Raw genomic sequence first — 22,476 nt, forward strand, 5'->3', positions numbered from 1 at the left:
GTCACCATTGGAAGACATGCAAGCTGCCTTAAACAGGATTTTTAAAACTAGATAAAGTAATAGTACATGTTCAGTAGTGGACTATCCTGGATCAGTCTGGAGATTGAGTGAATGACCAGTCTACTTTATGATGGAAAGACTAAATGACCAAATTCTTATGTGTGTAAATCTTATGTAAGTATGATGCTTATAGATGTGTTAATCATAGACCTTTAAGCGTATAGTATTTAGTGCATGGCTACAAGACATCAAATCAAAGGCCCAGTAAGTCAAAGTGTGATATTGGAAAACAACATCTGAGATAGGCTAACAGTATTTCACTCAAATTTTCTAATTTCATTTCATCATAACTAGAAAAATATTTTACTTGCGAGTATGATGTTTCTCTGCAGATGTTTTTTTCCCCTTCAATTTCTTTTCCCTTCTAGTTTCAAGTTTAATAAATGAGTCATATTCAAATTTCATTTACAACAGGCAGGGTTTGTTGCAAAGCAGAGAGGGAGAAGCGAATCATCTGCATTTTAAAATAGAAGTATTTTCTATATTTGGAAACAGCATCAAAGTAGAACAACTTCTCTCCCCAGGAGCCAGGGATAAAGTACTGATTTGTTCTTTTGAAGAAGCTGTGTAATGAGTTGGACTACAAGGGAGAGGAAAATGAGTGCAGCATAAAATGTCTTCTAATTGTTACATTCCTCTGTCAATTTTTTGCTTCATATCAAGTTCTACTCTTCCAATAAACTGCTGCTTTACAGTGAACTCAAAATATAGGCAAGAGATGTTCTTGCTGATGGCATTGGATCATAAGCTACCAGGTTCCCAAGTGAGCTAAGAGATAATGGGGAGAGTTGTTCCGTTTTATAAGGGAATAATCCAGTTTTTTAGTATTTATTTATTGAACATATAAAACTAATGGGCTGCAGGCTGAGCCATTTTCATTAACATGGAACTACAGCATAGTTGGGTCAACTTGCAATTAAAGTTAAATTACTGATATAGATTCCACAATGTTTCCCTAACACCACCTTGCTTTAAAATGTTATAGTGCTGTCTCATCCTTGTTTCTTCCATTTCTTCATCCTGTGGTTGGGGGACAGGAAGTTGGAGGGAGGAAGGCGCTGGAAGTCAGGAGTTTTTACAGGAGTAGCCTTAAGGTTGTATTGTGAGGTCTCTGATGTTTGTACATTTTATGCTAGTAGAGGCTGTACCTATAGATAGAGGGGCAGAAGAGATGCACTGTTAGATCACTTTACTTTTCATTTTCCTACTTCTAAAGTTTGGTGTTAGGTATGTTAAGTGTAGAGCAGCTTTACAGATAAACAATGTCTATCACTGATGTATAAAATGTATATAAAGGATTCATCTTCACATTAATGATCCTTTTCCTTTCATCTTGGTGCTCACTGCTCCAGCAAACACATGTTTTTTGACCCTCTTGGTAAGCTTTTGTCATCTCAAGTAACACATATTTGGCACTTTCTAGTATAATCTGAACTGTATAACAAAGTGTTTAATCAATGTCAAGAAAAATCTAGCATCATCCTCTTTGCATGACAAAAAATTATTATTGGCATGGACCATCTCATACCTTGCACTTGGATGAGTGGAGAGCACATGGAGTCATTAGATCCCAGCTGGGGAAGCATGGAAGGTGGAATGTCGCTTCTCCTTTCAATGGTCTATGTAGAGGCCTGTTTATTGAGTTCACACGCCATTGGTGAGGACAGCATGATATTGTGAAAAACAGGGCAATATTCTGGATAAACCTTATGGAATTAAGTTAAATACCTTTTGGGTCCCTTGTATTAAAAATGAAGCTTTTTATGTGTTATCAGCTTGTATGGAACTTGTCTAGGAGACGTGTTAGGAACTTCAAAGGACTTTTTGAAACAATGTGAACTTTTAAAATTAAGTGGGTTTCCCTTGGAATCTCTAGGAGGAGTGGGTATGCTACTGGAACTCCCCCAGGTAGGTAAAAACTCAGATATTTGAAGCTTCATCCCAAAGAGGGCACATTTTCTGCTTCATTACCAATTCATGGTTTCTACAAAGACCTGAAACTGGATAAAAGATTCACTCACAGATTCATAAGAGTTTTGTTCTAGGCAAAGGGTGTTATAAATTTGAAACTACAGGAAAACATCTGTGTGAGGTCTGAAGGATTAATTACCAACCAGAACCTTTGTTGGAGTGTGAGAGCAGATCTCTGGTAAATTTATTCACATGTATGTATGTTCTTTTATTGTTTTAATAGGTTTTTTCCCCTATAATGCTTTTACCTAAAGACTAAATGATCTTGCTTAGACAGAACTGTGTGGCAATTTAACTGTGGCAATTACTCTGTATAGCATCTCTGAGGGGAGAAGGGAAGCAGGAGAGCCTAGCCAGACTAGGGGGTGAAGTTTTCTGGGGAATTGTAAATTGGGTTTATAAAAGGAAGCTAGATTTAACAAAAGATATGGAGTTGTTACAGCCACTTAATTTGTTATCAAGACAATTTACCAATAAAAAACCAAACAAACCCACACACCACATTCATGAAGAGTTACCTTGAAACTGTTAACATTATTTTAAAGAAGAATATTTTGTAACATGAAAATTTCATATTCCTTCTTCCACAAACTGGCCACACAACATAAAGCCCATATTTAGACAAACCTGGAACACATCTGAAACACCTATCTGTCAATGGCTTTTCTAAAGTGACAGAGCAAACCTAGTGACTCTTTAGTTCTTTGCTCTAAAGGCTTGTCAACATGGGCGTTATTCTGGAATAGCTATTCCCAATTAATTCCATTTGTGCACATTCTTATTCTGGAATAAGAGTACTGTAGGAAAGTAAAGAATTAAAAGCTGGACAAGTAATCAGGCCTAAGCTACAGGGAATGGAGTCATAGCACAAGCAAAACCTTGTTTGTTTCTTAGTGTGAATTTTAGCTAGAGTCTGTTATCTCTCTCCTTTCCCTCCCTTCCTAGCCATTTGCGCAAGGAATGAGACTAACAAATAACTATTCTCCCTTTTGTTCAAGAGCTTTGGTGGGAATACAGCATTATCTTCTTTCCCTCCCTTGCATACAGTATATTTTAAAGAATGTTAGTAAGTTTCAAGGTAATGTGCCTGCACTCTGTGCAATAATCCTGTAAACAACAAACAGGCACGGGTATAATTGTAGTTATTATGTAGTTATTAATATTCATTTTATAGGTGTCAATGTAACCAAGTAAGGGTCTATGGGAAGTTGCTGAAAATATATACATTACGGTTATGGATAAAAGAATTGTAAAGTAACCCCCTCGTTGCCACTCGCAGAGTCGAGGTGGAATGAGCAGGCAATAAAGGGTTCTGTCTCCCCAATCCACCCCCGGGACAACCTGTTTGATTTTTTCTAATAAGTACCTTATTCAAATTTTTTTTAGTTCAGTGGATTAAACTAGTTCACTTTTTCCAGAATGAGAGTATCCAGACATGAGTTAACTGGGAATAGTTAATTGCTTTATAATCACACCCGACTATATTCCAGATTAATTTTCATGTGCAGACAAGCCCTAAGATTTTCACTTTTGAATCTGCTTTCAACCCTTCTTCTACCTGACCTAACCTCAGTGTGACGTCAATGGAAAGACTAAGGAAGCAGCAACACATGGTTTGGTATCCTTCACAAAACAAGAAGAAACAAACAAACAAACAAACAATGTTAATCCCACTTTTGATTACATGCATTTTATATTGTAAAAATAATATTGTTAGTGTCAAATTTTGCTAGCACCATTTGGGTTTATCACAAACCTAATCTCGGTTTTAGTGCTTAAATCACTAATAAAAATCATTTATCCAGCAGAGTATTGGAGGCAATAAAGCAATCCATTAAATAATCTCCAATAGCACCTCTCTAGGTTTAATATTTAATCTGTAAAATGGACATCATACTAAATTACTTATTAGTGCTCAGGATACTTGGATTAATTAGTCTATTGGACCAGGAAAAAAATCTATGTATTTGTTATTCATCATCATCATCAACTATATGCCTGACCTATGTTGCTAAATACTAATCTGTGAGAACAAGGCTCTTTATTCTTTGTACTCTGTAAGAATTCAATTATAAAACAGTACAGGAATAAATATTCAACAGCTATGATCATCCAAATGTGCTTTGCCAATTAAGTGTTATCCACTCTGCAAAAGACTTTCGTGTTTGCTGTCCTGAATTCTATCAGAGCTGCCCCCTGCTAGACAGAGACATGCTGCTTGCTCCATTAAAACACTTCCCGATTAAGCTAGTTTTCTATTTGATTAAAAAATAGGAAACAACAAATGTTACTTGGATGCTTATACACCAATATATTTCCAGACTTTGTTCAAAACAACCCCATTGATTTTAATGGGACTGCTTTCAGGACTAGGGACTGCATACAAACCAAGCAAGGCTTGGTTACTAGTGCATAAATACTATGTTAACTGTGCTGTACGGGAATCAGAGAAGACAAATACAATAAATGTTCACTCATTACTAGCTGGATCTGAAGTCACAAATACATCTTTAACAGTAAAATGTCTGATGGGCTCCCTCCTAACATCAGAGAAAGCAAACTAAGGGGCTTATAAGTGTATATTTCAGCGGCATCATTGGACATATTGACACAGTTTGTGAAGCTCTTTCTGTAGGACTCAATCTTTTTTATCTATCCCATTATATAAATTTCAGTTAGAACACCTTCCGCACTGGTTGTTGTCTCTCTTCCATTCTTCTTCCACTACTCACTGTGTGCACTGTCAGTCTTTCATTGTAATCTTATCCTTGCTGTTGTGCACTTAACTCTTTCTCCACAATGAGAAACTGTAACCTACTGACTTTACTGCTGTCTGATGGCTCAAAAGTTATTCCCAGGATGATTCTTTTTAAGAAAAACACTCAGCCTTGCTTCTGAAATATTACAATGCAGCACAAAAGGACCTGGCAATCAATTGTTGCAAATTTTGCGAGTAATAATCAAAGGGAAGCTTTCCCACTGCTCTAAAAATGTGACGCTTTAAAGGATTAATTGAGGCCTAAGTTGAGGCCTTGTCAGAAGCTTCAGAGAACATGGAAAGAATAGTTTGTTTTTTATTTTGTTTCTAAAGTTAAATTGATGATCTTTGTTTTAGATCTTTATTGTAAATCTCACATGAACCATTTTAAAGACATATATTATTGGAGTGAGGATTCTTGTTAGTGTTGTGGCTTATATGCATTCACTTGTGCCAGAATTGATGGGGAATCAAATTATATTGTCCATGAGACAGACTGTCACTTTTAAGGTGGCACATCATACACGCTTGCCGCCAACACAGAAAGGCAGGGACATCGCCTCACCTCCTCTCCACCTCACTTTGTCCTTTTTGGAAGTAGTTAATACTGCTAACCAAGAGTGCAAAGACTCAAACTGTAGCTGACTCCTGCATAGGAGGGGAGATTAGAGGGAAGTTTTTTTTCCACTTCCTTCCCTTTATGAACTCACAGTCTGATTATTTATGAAGTATCATGGTATTAGCTGCCAAAACAGTAGATTCACAATGCTCAGATTAAAGTCATTGTTTTCTGCAGTATTTGAGCACCTCACAATCCCCAGTGTCTTTATTCTCACTTCACCTTTGGAGGTGGACCTTTTTGATTTGGGCCTAAATGACTTGCCCAAGGTCACACAGGAAGTCTGTGGTAGAGCAAAGAATTGAACATGGGTCTACCAACCCCCATGCTAATGCCCTAACCGTGAGCCATCCTTCCTTTCACAGCAAACGGAATTATCAGGGCAAATGCAGACTACAAAGTTGTAGAATTGTTAGCAGAGTTTTGTGTACACTATCGTTTTTCCTCTAAAGTTTTCCACTGTTGCTACTACTGGTTCAACTCTGCTGGTGGCAACAACGGTAGGATCACTAGCACAGACAAAGCATTGAAACCCACAACATTTTAAGGGCCACATTGGGTAAATCTACTCTGCAAAGGATTAAATGATGCTATGCTTAAAATGCCAGTGACCAATCCCAATCCCATCTACAAGAGTAATCCAAGTACTGCTACCTCAAACTGAGCTGAACTGATAGGAGGAATGGAGGTAAATTTTTTGCCAAAAGGCATCATTTACACCATCTAAAAAGTTTACCTGCAATAACATGTTTATTTCTGCCCATTTCTTCAGTAACAGAAAGTAGCTGAACAATCTTTGATCTGCACTAAATAAATCAAAGCACAGAAATTGAAAATAAGACCCAGAGGGAAAATGTAGTGCAGATATGAAGCAGCAGAGAGTAATGACAGTTAGACAAGGGACAGAAACAAATTGCTTTAAGGAGTAATTGAGTCAACTTAATATTTTCATAGCAAGATGAGTTATCTAACTTGGAATGTAAAAAGGAGAATGTATCCTTTTTTGAGAGGAGTTGAACTCAGTGAGCCAGAATTCTACATCCTACCCTTTCATATATTAATTTCTGATTAACTCTACTAGAAAGCTAATTATTTTGAGTTATTAACACAAATCTTCCAGGGCTTGATTCAGCATCCATTGAAGGTCAATGGGAGTGGGTCCATTGGCTTGAATAAGCATTAAATCAGGCCTCAAAAAGACAAAACTTGGTTAAGTATTTACCTTTTTTTACTTTTGGTAATAATGAATAATGTTTTGTCAGACATAATGACTTCGCCACTCTGTCAGGATTGCTAATTCCAGATTTCCCAGGTGAAATCCTGGCCTTATTCAAGTCAATAAGAGTTTTGCTACTGACTTGAATGAGGCCAGGATTTCACCCCTAATTCTTAGTTTTAAATAAAACTGGAGCTTATCCATGACAGACAACCTAAATAGCAAATTATGTACAATAGATAGTTCTTCAAACTAACATTATAAGGCAGAGATATAGTACAATGTGTGCTTAACAACATTATCTGTCCTCATTTTCTGACAGAGCATGGAAACTAAGAACAACAATTCTTAAAAAAAAACAAAAACAAAAACAAAAAACAGAATCAGCAAATCCTATTTAAAGTGTATTATACGCTTTAGATTCAGCATTTCTTTTGGCTGTAAGTTAGAGTCTGTCAAGCTGATTTTGACATATTGATAATTACCTCGGAGATATTATATAAAAGTACTTTAAAACTTTCTGGATAACAACCTGACAAAACTATTACTTCTTTACATATCCTTCTCTAGACAGTGTAAATATTTAAAGTTATTGAAGATACCAATTTTATAATGAATATTGTACTCAGTATTTTAGTTAAAAATCAACCAGTGCGCTGTAAGTGAATGCAGAAATTTTAGTTGATTAATTTTTTTTAAAAATGACCTCTAATTGACAATCACAATTCATTATTAAAATTAATACTGGTAAGACTTGCATATCACTCATGAACATTTTATGCAGAAACCACTACCTGAGATAATTAATGCTTAATCACTTATCTCACATTACTCATAAATTTTTCATTGAGGTCACTTAAAATGAAAACTTTGTCTCTAAAATGTATCCTTCAAACAGAATCATGAGAAACATATGTGATAGATTTATATCTTTGCCTGCAGTCAAGTAATGCTGTTTAGAAACAAATATTTGATGCTGGTGTGGCAATCAAAATGATGGTGGAGCTCTGCAAGCCACAATGAGACTTGAAGTCTGAGACTCACAGCTTTGTTCCCAGGCTCCCAGGCTGGGAATGTTGTAGAGGGAACATGTACATCCCCAATAGGGTACTGGAAAAAAAAATCACTTGATGCTCTGTGGTAAAGCCAGTGTTTTTTACTCAAGGGCTACGAAGGGAGCAGCATCTGGCTCTCTTATCTGAAAGTTGGGGACATTTGGATTTTAAGAGAAGCTTGGAGAACTCCTCTTTTCTGGGAACTAGATTAAAGGGAAGTCAGAGTTCCAAATCAGTGAAGTAGTAACTGAATGATGCTTTCTCCTACTGAAAATGTTGCACACGCATATACAAAACTATGGAATTAATAAGGCATGCGCTTAACCTTACTTTTCAATTGCATTCCATCACTTCTCTTCTTAACTTTCTTTTTTTATATAGTGTCCAGTAAGATTATAAACTATTTGGTGCAGGAACCTGTCGTTCTATAAATGACCTGGCACACTGTTGGTGTTACCAAATACATTATTAATAAATTCTGTCACAGAAAAGCTACAAAACAGTGACAAAATTAGAAGATAAAATATAGGGCTAAGTACTGTTGGCCTTTCTCCTGTGTGTATTCCCAGAGGTCCCCAAGCAGTGTTCATACTGTCACCACCACATGGCAGCTCACCTGCTGCTGTGGAGAAGGGGTCTACGGAAGTCCCAACTCACGAAAAAGCTCTGACCAATGAAGCTTCTGATTGGAGGAGGTGACCAGCTCCACTAATTGGCTGGGATGCACTATGCAAGGTGGAGATATGCACAGGAATTTGTCTGAGGAACTAGGTGAATTCCTGGCTGCCAACTATAGACTCTGGCTATTTGCCTAACTCCTAAGCCCTGCCTCTCTTGTCCCAGACCCATGTCTCTACCTGATTACTGCTTTGTTCCAGGTTCCTGATCCTATGTCCTTCCACAGATGCTGTCCAGGGTTCTCACCTTTAGTTTGGCACCTGTCTCTGTCTCTGACCCAGGTATGGTTCTAAGCTACTGACTAATCATGAGACCTGACCACCCACACTCCAGTCACTACAAGTGCCTATGCTGTTAAGAATTGTGATGTTAATAGACAATTCTATTTTAAAATAATAGGCGGCATACTGCTGTCACAGAACTTGTTGAGAATTACTTGGTGAATTTTTAAAACTTACTGCGAGGCACTGTGAAATCTGGTTACATACTCCCTGAATAATTACTTGGTTGAAGTTTTAGGTAAAGTAAAGAGTTCCCCTTTTCCCCTTCCTTCAGAGATCAAGTTTTGTATGATGGAACTTTGAGAATAATGAGGAAAAAATGTGTCTGTGAAGTGTCTTTTATACTACCTCCTTTCAAGCAGCTCACAGCATATAGAGCTATATTAATGTCTCACAGCACAGTGGCTATTTAATAATGAAAATATTGATTATACAATCAGAGCATGACATTTGAAATAGCATCTTAATTTCATTCCCAAAAAGAGTAAGGTGAACATCCTCTGGCATGTTTATAAGTTTTCAAATGAACCAATTATCTATGAGTTAACCCCATGGCTCTGAGAATTTATAGATCAGGATCATGCTCTATCAGATGAAAGTTTGTCGCTTTACAGACACAAAAACATATTATATATATATATATATATATATATATATATATATATATACACATATATATATATATATAGTTAGTTAGATTTTCTGAAAATAGTCATGGAGACAAATCCCCAGAAGGGAATTTTGAGTTCCTTAGGATGAAGTCCCCTGAATTACACTGAGATTTCGTAAAAATTAGCAAGCTTCCTTCTTTTAAGTGTCCTAAGAGTCTCTATAAATTACTGTGACATTTGAAAAGAAAATACTTTTCTTGTAAAATTAGACTTAGACAGCTAAAATATAGCTGTCCGTGTGTATTATACCTTAAAGCTTGGAACCAAAATGTTGTTTGAGCACGCATTTCCAAGCTATATTCTTTTGCAGTGACAGATACAGAGCAGCTACTGGATTTTTGTGTCAATATACCTTTCCTTTGAGCTTTATGTATTTTCTTCTTTTGAGAAATCTTCTACCTAGGGGCAATTTGGAAACTAATATGGATAGTTCAAGTTATGCCTATTGTGTATTAATCATTTTTGTTGGGGCCTAAAGTTTTTTAGTCATAGATAAATACTCATATAGATTTCCTGACTTGAATGGACACAAAAGGCCAACTTGCCTCTTCCTGTGATAATGATGAATGAGGTATTTAATAAGGGGAAATAACATTCTACAAGATTTCCCTAAGAGTTCTTCCCTGCTGGCACCAATGCAGGAGGGAAAGTGGATTTTCCCACCATCATGGAATAAACCATGAGGCTAGTCCCACCAAGCTTAGTGAAGCTTCAAGAATCTCTGTGGATCCTATGAAATCCATAGGATTCCAAGACTCCCTGCATGGTAGCCCTTTGCCTCCACACCGACTCCTCAGGACATGAAACGCTCAGCTGGACAGACAGACAGGTTAGGGTCTGCATGGTTGTTAGTTAAGTTGAGCCGTGGACTGCCTCTGAGACTCTACCCTTAATGAGACATCCTGCCATGGAGGGGCTGTGCTGTGCCACTGAAAAATTCTGAAGTGATAAAAGAGCTTGCTATGAAAAATAAAGACAGTGACCATGTGCCTGTTTGGACATAGTGGGGTATTTAGAGTAGAGTTGTGGAAAGTATTAAAGAAGAATGCTGTGACTAGGAGGGTTTTTAACCTTTATACTGTATTTTATTCAGTCTTCTTGAGTGTTAAGTCCTTTTATTTAAGGTTCAACCCTTGAAAGGGGACTGTGTAGCTCCACCTTGTACAATGACTCACCAGTCTTTGGAAAGATGAATGTTATACCAGTATCCCTTGCCTACACCATAATTTATTGGGTAAATAGAAAGCATGGACAAAATATAGTTCCTCTACCAGACATGGGCTATGTTTCCTGCAGGATTTTCCCTCACCGCTTAGCCCCTCGCCTTGATCCAGGCATTTCCACAGAAGCCTTTGACTCCCTGACATTCTCACTCCTTCTACCATCCACCTAGGAGTCAACTAATATCTGGATTATTTCCCTTGTTTCAGGCCCTAATACAGGAACCTACCTGGTGTTCTGGACCACAACTGAACTCTTGCTGGCATTTACTAAGGCCAGGTGGTACTTCAAGTTATCACTTGATACCTAACCCCACAGTCTCAGCTAGGAGGAAATTGACAGTGAATGAATTTGTTGGCTCTCTAGCCAGGTCCTTAGCTGCCTGTGTTGCTTCTGCTCTGCAGGTGAGGCCTGTGCTTCAAGATGGCCCAGGTGCTGCACAGAGAGCTTAAAGAGGCCTTGAGGAGAAGGTGATTGGAGGAAGCCCAATAAAATTGGAGGAGGAGGAGTGGCAGGCTTCTTTAGGATCACTGCTAGTTTTTGGAGTAGGAGAGTACGAGGCCTCTTTAGTACGGATTGCTGAGCAGCCAGAGGGATCTTTGGTAGTAGCTGTTAGGGGAATAGAAGCAGGGATAGCTGGCTGTAGCCTTTATTGACAATCCCTTTTAAACTCCAGTATTAGACAAAAGTCTAAGCACGGCTATTCCAGTATTTAAAACAGGAGGGCTAACCCCACCATGTGGGCTAGCATTTGTTTCTTATATACTGCTCAAGTCTCCAGCAATTACATTTTATCAGATGCACCTTTATTAAAAGTCTTGTCACATAGAAAACCCCATTTAATACAACTGCCACATAAATTGCAATGGTTGGGGGAGGGGAAGTGTCCAGCACCAACATTTCAAATTCTTTCATACTCGCATATCCATATGAAATCCTGAAGAAGAGTAGAGGTGGCCAGCTTCAGTTGAGGGTCAGGAAACAATGACCTCCAGGAAGCTAGAACCTCCAGCCATCTGCCAGGCTCTATGTATAAGAAGTTATTCATATGCCCACTAAAGATCGTTAATGAGTTGAACCCTTTATGTCCATCTTGGGAAGTGTCACCCCCATACTACTGAGGGACTCTTCACATGATAAGTTTAAAAACTATCCAAGTGACCTAACACTTATGTGACCTGTGTTTGCCTTAAGGAAGTCTCTAACATATCACCTGGGCTACCAACAGTCATCTTGTCATGTCCTCTGGTCTCTCAGATATTTTGTCCAAACTCAGCAGTTATTTTTTCAAAACATCAGAAGAGACACAAACTCAGCAGATTAATTTACTTACGCTAATTTAGTCTAAATCTAAAGACTAATTTAGCTAAACTAAATATTTTTCAGGCCTAAACAGTTTTTGTTCATTTCAGCTTTAAACCGTAAGCATTTTTTTTTTAAACCTAGTACCTATCAGGTATTAGTCTTTTATATCCAGTTCTTATAATAAATTAGTTACAAGGTAGGTGGGGTAGAAGCATCCAAGGTTGCTTCAGTTCTGCAGGCAACCATGAAGGACTGTGGACTGGTGACTGCAAGTAATCCAGACATTAGATTGGCAAATGGAGGACAAACGGGGAACCCACTAGCAAAGCTGGAGCATGGATTGGTGGCTGTTGAAACTGCTGGGGAGGGAAGTAGCTGTGAAGGCAGCTCTTCTACTAGTTGCTGATATCAGGAGGGGACAACACCACTAACAGTTCAACATAGCCCAGGCAGATACCAGTCTAGTAGAGACATTAATGGTGTGTGCTGCCAATAGCAACAGAGGGATGGAATATGGAGCCAGCTACGTGAGGCAGCAGAAACAATGCCCCAAACATGAGGGGAGGAGGTGTTGATAAAGGGTCAGAACTCAGCTGCTCCTGATATGGAGCAGATGGAACAAACTCTCTTGGACAGACATGGTAGGGTTGTCCCTATTGGGACTCCCAGTACGCAATTCTGAGGCTGGTGAATGATGTGGAAGTACAGGAAATATAGAACGGGGGAGGATGCTGGTACAATCTCAGCCTGGATCTTTGGTGGGACTGAGAAGCAAAAGAGAGGTCTAGTGGCCTCTCCTTTGCGAGCCCTACAGCTGTAGGAACCAGAAAAGATACTGAGGTAGGGTGGGGGTGGATTATGTGGGAGCAGAGATTGAGGGAGAAACTTCCACCTCAGAGCACTACTGCTTTATCCTCTGTCACTTTTTATCCTTTAAGGGGAGATGGCTATGCAGCAGGTGGCTTGACGTGACCAAGGGAGAATCAGATGAGGAAGGAGAGTACAGCAGACTTGGAAGAAGTCGTCAAACTCTGCTATTCTGCATTGCTTACCAAGAATCTCTGGAGGGTCTGGCCAAACCAATGCAGACATTGATAGGAAGTGCAGCGGTCCCAGTTAGCATGGGCACAGCAGATATTTTACCCAAACAAGAAACTCAGCAAGAGACCAGTGAGAGGAGCAGAACCTGCTGGATGCACAGCTATCCAGGAAGGAAAAGCAAGTGCCCTCTGATTTAGATACTGGACCAGTGTTGGCTTGCAAAATAACCTTTTGTCTCTTACGTTGCCACTGTGGGAACCAGCTAGCAAGGTTGAAAGAAATGGATCTGTGCTTTCAGCCAGATTAGTAAGTCATCTGATGAGTATACACAATGATGCAGAATAGTGAGGGACTGGCAGCAGGTAGTAGTAATTTCCTTAATACAACTGAGTTTTAAGAAGATCACCATTGTATTCTGTAATCAAGTGCTCTTTGAGCTGATCTTGGACTGGCTAACCCAGACAGGTGACTATGTTGGGCTCAGGTGAGAAAATCCTGAGTTGACTAGTGATTTGGACAGGATGCTTGTCCAGCTCCTTGGTACAACCACCAGATTTTGCAATTGCCCAGCTCTTTCATGATAGCAAAAGAATGTGGGTATGTTCATTATTTTTGGACTGCCCCACATTTGTCATATCTGGGCCTTCTGATAATTTTTCTGTGTCTTGTCATCTGGTACAATGTTACTGCCAGGGGAAGATTGATTATTTAGGAGCCATGTGTGCATGTTACACCAGATGTGCACAATGGTGGTACAGGGAGAAGGCATGTGCCATGGGAGCACACGAAGGAGGGGAGGATGCTGGTAGTGGGAAAAAGAGAGGGGAATGGCAGTATGGAAGTCCATTGGTTACAAGATGTGGCATTGAAAATGAGAGTAGGAAGGGAAGAGGAACAGTGCTACTGTGATGGCACAGTGCCCTGTAGCTGTTAGAGGAGGTAGAGAAGAACTTGACAAAGATGCTGTCCTTCTTGAAGTAGGTGGAGATGCATAGACAAAGGTGGTAGGGGGTAGGTGCTGGAAATTGCAGAAAGTGCCACAACAGCAGAAGCTGAGACAGCAGAAGAAAAAGCGAGCATGTAAGGGTGACCCTGCCACCGGAGTAGAAAAGTCTTAGGGTCTGGCACGGTTGGTCAAAGAATGAGGAGGGGAAAAGGGTTGCAGGCTTTGAGATTTCCGGTATGGTTGAGAACAAGATTCCTAAAGTCTCATATCTTTTGGTAAGGGAGGTGGAGACTGAAAAGGAAGGGATGGACCTCTCTCCATGTCTAATGACTGCTATAGTTGGGCCGGGGGGAGAGGGAGAGGCATCTGCATCACAGGATTCTGACCTACTCAGGTGGCCCTTCAGTCCTCTGTAGCTTCTGCCCCTTCTTATTCTCCCTCTTCAAATCTAACTTTGGGCAATAGGTTTGCTCCTTTCAAGCCAAGGAGGGAGCTAAGGTGGCTATGGCTGCCAATGGTGCAAAGATTCTAACCATGACGACACATCAACAGGTCAAATCCAGAGTTCAGGGGCATGAACTGGACGGTGATGAGATCAGTAAAAGCCTTCAAGCTGAATCAGCTCTAGGCAAGGCCTTACCACTGACGGAGGAGGGCATGATTTCCTTCTCTCTCTCTGGCCTCCTGCTTTTGCTTGGGATGGGAGATGGGCCAGAGGTATCAGGTCCCTCTGGCTCAAAACAGTCCTTGTAGAAGATTTCTTCAGGTTACGTCTAGATTGTCTACCTCACAAGATCAGTCAGTGATGACCAATCGTGTGAGGTAGACAGACAGGTAGGAGTCCTGCTGTAGGTACGGACCATGAATTAGGGTTTGAAGAACCACCATGTTTTACCAAGACTGGACCCCTGGCTGTGCAGGGGAGCACAGGAGGATGTAGAAAGAAAGAAAAAAAGGGGAAAGAAAGGGAAGTGAAGAGGTAAGGAAAACGTAGTCCTTTACCAGTGGCATACATGTCTCTGAATTCTGGTATAAACCTATTTCATGTATTGGGGTAGCTCCAACAGTTTTTAACTCTGTCCTAATATTTTCTTTGATGGGGACAGAGGTGCCTTATGATTATAGATGTCTCCCCATACTGAAACCCAGCTGAGGGGATAATGGTTTTACTTTGCTTGTATGTGTGGTGAATAGTTCTGCATTCCTTAAGTTTGTGTTGCTCATTCTGTTTTGTAATAACTTTGTGAACCTATGGGAGTTTTGGCACTGTTGTGTGTAAGTGCCTTTGTGAATAAATGTAACAAATTCTAATAAAAGAACTTAGCTAAGAACCAGATGATTGGCCACAGGAGGGGTTGCCCTCCCAACGCCTCTTTAAAAGGCCAGGTACCTCCTGTCAGACTCTTCTGTCCCTGATGTCTTCTGTTTAATTCAGTGGGTCTCAGAGTAGGGGAAGAATTTGCTGGCATAGATGGCTAGGGGCCTGGCCTTGTGTAAGCTGATTTATCAACTGCAGCCATCTGAGATAATGATAACTCTAGTATAGATAGTGTGGCTACCAAGCTGCTGATTGCATTGAAAAGGCTGTCTCACTCCACCTGGGACCAAAAACTGTATCTGTACTTTGTTTCAGAGACTATAATTAGAAAGTACTGAGTGATACTGCAGTAAGGATATTAATTAATAAAGCTATTTTTGCTAAATAACTCAGTAAACATATGCTGGATATACTTACATTCCCATGAGGAAATGTAAAACACTGTTTAAGACAGTGAAATTACCATAATTGACAGAACACAGATGCTCTTTAATAATCGAGTAGATTGCACCCTCACTGAAAATTGCACTGAAAATGCTCATTAATTCTATTTTAAGGCATAGTGTCTTATAGACCTATAGATCAGATAATTAGTATTGAAAGCCAGGTAAGCAGAATGGTTAACCATTCAAATTCTCATAACTGCTAGAGCAGACACAACAGCTGAAGGTTTGACAACAAAGTGACTGTCTTCCACTCATCAAGAAATTATGTAGTCAAAAGGGTGGAGGCAAAACTAAGTTCTCATGTGTTTCTGAAGGATTTTTAGCTTTTTCCTCTCAGAGGAGATCAGTTATTTAAGTAGACTAATTACCATAATACAACAATAGTGCCACCCCCACACATTCAAAAAGTCAGGCTCCCCTTGAAACTCATGTCGTGCTTAAAAAGAAAATGAGATTTTGACAAATATGTTTTGAGTTGTTTCATTCTCCTTCTGGTTTTTGAGCCTTTGCAGACATGAGACCCAACATTTTTCCCACAACCATGAGGCCTAGAAACTTAAGTTTTACTTCATTTTTTTTAAAATGTGGAGGTTCTCCCATAACATGACTAGTAGTTGGAGCTTTAGGACAAAACCCCAAATATTGGGAGATGATTTTATTGAGTGAGTGCTTGCAACTGCTATAATCCCCCAAATATCACAACACACCAAAAACACATTATCTAGCATTAAGATTGTTGGGGTTTTCATTTGAACTATGTAGTCACCTAAAAAAAAAAAGTGTTGATGGGATGGGGGGGGGGGAGGGGAATATGCAAATGAAGGTTGCTTTAATATACAAACACCACACTGTCCAAATGGACTATGGCCCATTTTCCAACAATAGTTGGGCACCTAACTCCCATTGAGGAACTGGGCTGCTCAGATTACCCATCTCCACAAGAAACTTCCTTGCCTCTTAGTATATACCAAGTGCAATAGCACACAGTACATTTTCCTCTAAATAATGTTCAAATGTACATCCTCAACTATAGTTTCATACTTCCCCCCCATGTAGAAATAAGACTTTGCTAGTACACAGGTACAGAATGTGGATGAAATCTGGACCAACTGAAGTCAAACGGAGATTTGTCTTTCAATTCAAGTGATCAGGATTTCACCTTGGGTGTTCATCTAGCAGTGGTCAGAATAAAGCTTGTATGCATTTGGGTGTCATTTAATATAATTTTGCATTTATATTGTGGAGAGGGAGGAGGGTAACCTGGAAGTCTTGCAGTCAGTGGGGCTTTTTCCCTTCTGGCAGCCCTTCAAACTGCCTGGAATCTCACCTCAAGTTGACTTCTATGTTAAATATCAACAACCAAAACTTACCTAGAATTTTTGTTGATGTGTGAGCTGGAACAGAATACAGCTTCTTCTCTTAGAGTTTTCTTGACTCTTCTGTACCAACAGGGAGAAACGGTGAAAATGTTATTTTATTGAGTAAATCAATCAGTTATGATTCTGAATCACACGGGAGATCTGTTGAGTAAGAAAGTAATTTCTTTTTTTTTTCCTAAACCTGTCACTCATGAATGCTAGATTTTATTTTATTTTGTAAGAAATGTTGCCAATGGATCTCTCAAGTTCCATGAAGTGGAGCTACTTGAATTGACAGCACCTGAACATTTTTCCCCTTTAATGAGGCCAGGGGATTCCTGAATTCATTATAGATAGAGCTACAAGTAGTTTTTCCCATCAATTGTTTGAAAAAAAGATTGCATTTTCAATTAAGTACTTTCTTGTGAAAAATGTTGATGTTTCATTGGAAAGCTAGATACTGGAAAACCAAACACTGACTCAAAAGCAACATATTTTGATTTGGAAAAAGGTGCCACAGTGCCTCATGGGAGTAGTAATTCTGTTGCCCCATATCCCTATTTGCTTCTGTGGGAGAGGCTCTTGGGCCAGACTTCAACCTCCATGATTCACCCTAGCCAAGGAATCCCATGATACACTATTTGCCCTGTTCAAGAGGTAAGACTGTGGTGCTTCATGGGAGACAGTCTGACCAGCTCTAATTAAAATGAAACCCTGTCCCATTTGACCGAGACCTCCCGAGTACTCAAGAATTTAGTTTTAGCTGACATTTTATGTATTACAAAATGAGAGTTTAATGCTTCCTATCGATAACAGATGGCTCTCTCTCTGTCCTGTGTGCATCACCAAGATGTATTAGAAATGTATTAAAGTGTACAACTCATGGTTTATCTATTCAGAGTCAGCAGGAAATTCTTAATGTTTTTCATACAATAATGTCTGAAACCTCTTTCTATATTTGTAATTAATGAAAATTGTCCTTGTGATACAATCTCATTCTGAAAACAAGTTGATGGAATTTCAGATGGTAGTTCCTAGGTTTTTCCAAAAGATAATTAAGAGGAAATTAAATAATGTGGAACTATGAGTGGACACCACTAAAATACCCAATTATATTCAATTTTCAAACAGACTTTTACATTTTTCACTGTTACTAAATTAGCCAGCCTCACCCTAACCATTAGCAAAAAGTACTTAAAATTATACCAGTAATTATCCATCTTAAACAGGAAAATGGTCAAAAAGCTGCTATTTTAGTGTAGCCAGAATTTAGCTTCTTACTCCAGGGAGTTTCAGAGCTAAAGATGTTCCAAAATTGGTGACAAGATTTTTTTTTCACCATTTTTAAACAAGGAAAACATATTTCCCCTGAACATTTTCCTCAGACTCCAAATTAGCTGAGCTGTCTGGTTCAAGCTTTCTAAACACTTTCAACTTCAGGCAAAAGCCAAGCCCAGACAGTTTGATCCTGAAGTGTGAATTTTGGAAAGTTACAAGCAACTGAAAATTAAATTTTTGCGGCCTTGGTTACAGTGATCACTGCTGCCACTTCTAACATTAATCATATTGTGATATGCCAATATGGAGTTAAGCACACTGTTCCAGTAAGCTGCTATTCCCCCAACTATCTCACCGGTTGAAGGATATTTGAGAAGATCTGTTTTAGTATGCTGGTGTTTTCTACTCAAATGAATAACATTTCTGAAGACAAACAATTAGCTATAGTTGTCTGTCATAGATATTACTAGGTATTCTGCAGCATCCTTTTTTAACATCCCATTCTTCACATGCCATAGCCTTCCTTGGGCAACATTTCATTGAATTTTTTCTTCAAAAACAGAATATCCCTTAAGAGACTCAAAATCAAATTTGGATAAACGTACATTTGTGAACAACTTAAACTTTCAACCTGATCCTGAGGCAACTGCCTGCTCTCTGAGGTCTCCAAAACAGTGCATTGTGGAGTATTCAGTAACCACATACTGACTGCTGTGTATTGAAGAACGACAAAAACAAACAACTTTTAATCAAACAAAAGTTTCCAAGGGTATCAGTGATCAAGACAGTCAATATCAACTTTAAATTCGCACCTCCTCAATGCTCATCTAGAACTCAAAGAGTCAAATCCTACCCTGACCTACATGCCACTCATCTTTGATTTCAGAGAATGTATGTTGTTAGGGAAGGATTTCATCCCAGGTACAGAGTATTCCAGGATTTCTAAATAGCTTTCAACAACCTCAGGCTCTGCTAGTCAGCTGGAGCACAGCCGATACATAGGGTCAAATTCAGAAAGGACTTCAGTGTTAGTTGTATGCTGTTAAATGGGTATGAGTTTCAGTGGGAGTGTGAAAGTAACTTACACTTAGAAGCAAAGGGACAAAATTACATCAAGTTAAAGGGCCAACAGGTTGGTGTTTTAAAAAAAAAAAAAAAAAAAAAAAAAAAAAAAAAGTTGCTTTTTCTGCATATATATTTGTATAACTTTCATTTAGCATGCAAGTTAGCCTTTATAAATTTATGCCTACATAATTTAGACCAGCTTTCTATCGCTAATTTATGCCACTTCTGAACTTGGCCCAGAGTCTCCATCTGGCCCATGTGCCTCCATTACAGTTGATGGTTCACAATATTTTGCAAAGGTAACTAAACTAAACCCCATTTATTTCAGTGATTTGAGAGGTTTCCAAATTAGCTGGGGGACATGGCCGAACTTTTTACAAATACTAAATTTGTTTTGGTGGTGGTTGTAGACCCACTGGAGAATTTCAGATTTGAAAACACACAGTTCTGTTTGGTAACGTGCCACATGTCAAGACAACATAATCTGTGGACACTTCAGTAAAGTAAATGAACACATTTCATGTAAAACCAACAAGAGATCTGTGGCACTTTAAAGACTAACACATTTAATATTTATATTATTTGTTAGTCTTTAAAGTGCCACAGATCTCTTGCTGTTTTTGCTGTATACAGACTAACACGGCTACCCCCCGGAACATTTCATGTACTGTTTCCTGTTTTCAGTTAATTTGTCAAAATACTCAAGTACAAAGTAGTACTATTTTTCTTTGTAGTTTGGCAATTGATTTCCAAATATCCAAGGCTGTCAGAATAGCCTTATTTTAGTGTACCTGGATATTATAAATTGTTTAAGTGAAAATTAGACAATGTATTATCTGCATCAACTAGCTAGAATTCTATGACCTTATCTAGTCTTACCTCAAAAACTTGTAGATCAGGTGCCCCAGATACCGCCCCCCACCCCAAAGCAATCTCTTCCAATTATCTTTCTGTCACAGTGCTACATTTAGCTGTTTTGTTTTTTACTTTAGCCCATTGCTCCCAGTTGGTGTCCAATGTAAATGGAAATGGAGGAATTTTCTGCTAAAACGTTTGATGCGTAACCGTGGATTGTGGTCTCAGCCTCCTAATTAAATCAGAATAGGAAACATCCAGAATAGGAACAGTGTTCAGTGAGCTCTCCCTTTCTCTAGGACTTCTGCATATTATCCTGGCTGGAGCTGAATAGGAGAAGAAATGGCTTATTCAGCTTGAACCTGAGGCTTCAACCATGAAGGGTGGTTGATGCAAAAACCCGAAGATATTTTGTATATTTTTATTAGAATTGTTGGGACACATTTTAGTTCTGTGCATACAAGGTTCTCATTGTTCACATACTTCTCCACACTAAGGTTAATTTATTATTAGCAGCATATTGTTTATATGTTGAATAATAAAATATGGCTAGACATGGAGCCAAAGCAGAGATTCATCACTTTATTCCTCCTTTTGTGTAAAATAAACAAATCAGGCCACTGTTGTAGCCTGATTTCTTCCATGCTGAACAGCTGGAGAGAGATCTTTAAGCAAGTTTTAAAAAGATTTGCATAAAGCTAAGTAATGCATTGAAACTGGAATTAGAATACAAGAAAAACATTTTATCTTTTTTACATGGTGCAAAATAAAGATTTAGCCCTTTTACAATTCTACATGTTATCACATTTGGAACCTATTACTAACAATGTGGAAAGGGCCTATGGGTCTTTAGTGTCCCTTTGTGACAATGGTGTGCTTCACAGACTTAAAAGAAAAGAAAAAACAAACAAGAATTCCCTAGTATATCCTTTCTCATGGAAGCAAAATTACCTGCTTGAATTCACTGAGGAATTCTTTTGCAACAAGATGCAAAAGACTGTTATTTTAGCAGAGATTCAGCAGAGGCTGCTGAAATTGGGAAATTCTCAATCTATTCTTTAAAGTGCATGTAGCTCCCATGACAAGGTGAGTGAAACTATAATACCGAGTACAGAAAAAATGGTATGTTCCACAACCATTTCAATAAGACATTTTTAAAACAAAAAAGATCCATTAGCTTTAGTCAACACATTGTTACAAACAATTAGCTTCAAAGCAAAAATTAAAATTGAATTATGCACAGACTTGTATACTAGACTACCCCCACTAACAGCCTACAGGGGCATACAGCACAGAAACAATGTCAATGATCTGATCTAAAGTGATAATCTCCCTTTGATACTTCCTGGTTCACTGGATACACTTTAGACTGAAAGATCGAAAATAAAGCCAAATAAATTTAAAAAAAAAAAAAAAAAAACACGGTATTTGTTGTGTCAGGGTGTCACATTCTGGATCCTTTTCAGAGAACCAAGAACCATTGAGGTGATTTCACAGAGAAAGAAACTTTGAAAAAAAGAGAGGAGTTAAATGTGGAGCTGAGCAGATACAAAAAAAACCCATTAGCCTCAAGTGGTTGCTACTTTCACATAAGTTTTGCCCTGCCTTTTGCCCTGCAGAAATCAGCAAGTGATAAAAGAAAAGATACCAAAACAATCATTTTCCATTTATATTGTACCACCTTTTCTGACATTTTAAAGCTACAGCCTTAGTGCTTGGAGCTGTACCACTAGTATCAAAGCTAGTCACAGTTCCTTCTCTGTTCCCCCTTCTACTCCCAAGGGGTAATAATTTACTACTGTGAATCTTGGCAGCTGCACTAGCTAACCCATTGGACTGGGCCCATTCCTCATCCAGCCCCCATCCACCTGTGCAGCAAGCAAACCTAATTCTTCCACCACTGCTCTTCCCCCTATGCCTACAGCTGATCTACTTTAAGGCTGTGCAGGTGAATTTGTGAGAGAGGAAGATGGACTGGGTCTTTATTCTCCCTTTACCATTCCAGGGTTGTCCACAAACAGCAAGGAAAATTAATGCAAATAAACTGAATTACTAAGAGGTAGCAGGGAATGATTCCCTCTCAGGGCACATCAGGATCTCACCCTCAAGAAGAGACCTTCTAACAGAAGTTATCTGGGAAGTTCCTACCTTCAAGCAGCCCTTTCCTCAGGAGTTGAAGATCTTTTCTCTTCCTTAGTTTATCAACAAGAGAGTTGGTCTGCTCCCATTTGAAGCTCTTCCTCCAGCCTGTGCATGCCTTTCAGATGTGCTGGGGTGGAGCTGGCTGAACACAAGGCAACTTCTTAACCTTCTTAACCCTTTGCTGTCCAGTAT

At 39.0% G+C, this 22,476-nt stretch overlaps 1 long non-coding RNA gene across 1 annotated transcript; it reads right to left on the bottom strand.

Annotated features, from left to right (window-relative positions):
- Nucleotides 1-870: 870 nt before the first annotated feature.
- On the bottom strand, nucleotides 871-22,463 carry LOC137167176 (uncharacterized). The gene is made up of 3 exons (XR_010924039.1): nucleotides 22,291-22,463; nucleotides 16,957-17,025; nucleotides 871-1,208 (listed from the first exon to the last, which is right to left on the bottom strand). It is a non-coding gene; the product is annotated as an uncharacterized lncRNA (long non-coding RNA).
- Nucleotides 22,464-22,476: the final 13 nt, after the last annotated feature.

The sequence above is a fragment of the Emydura macquarii genome, unplaced genomic scaffold (genome assembly GCF_026122565.2).
Source record: "Emydura macquarii macquarii isolate MOO-44397 ecotype Brisbane River unplaced genomic scaffold, CSIRO-AGI_Emac_v2 contig_320, whole genome shotgun sequence".
Classification (NCBI taxonomy): Eukaryota; Metazoa; Chordata; order Testudines; family Chelidae; genus Emydura; species Emydura macquarii.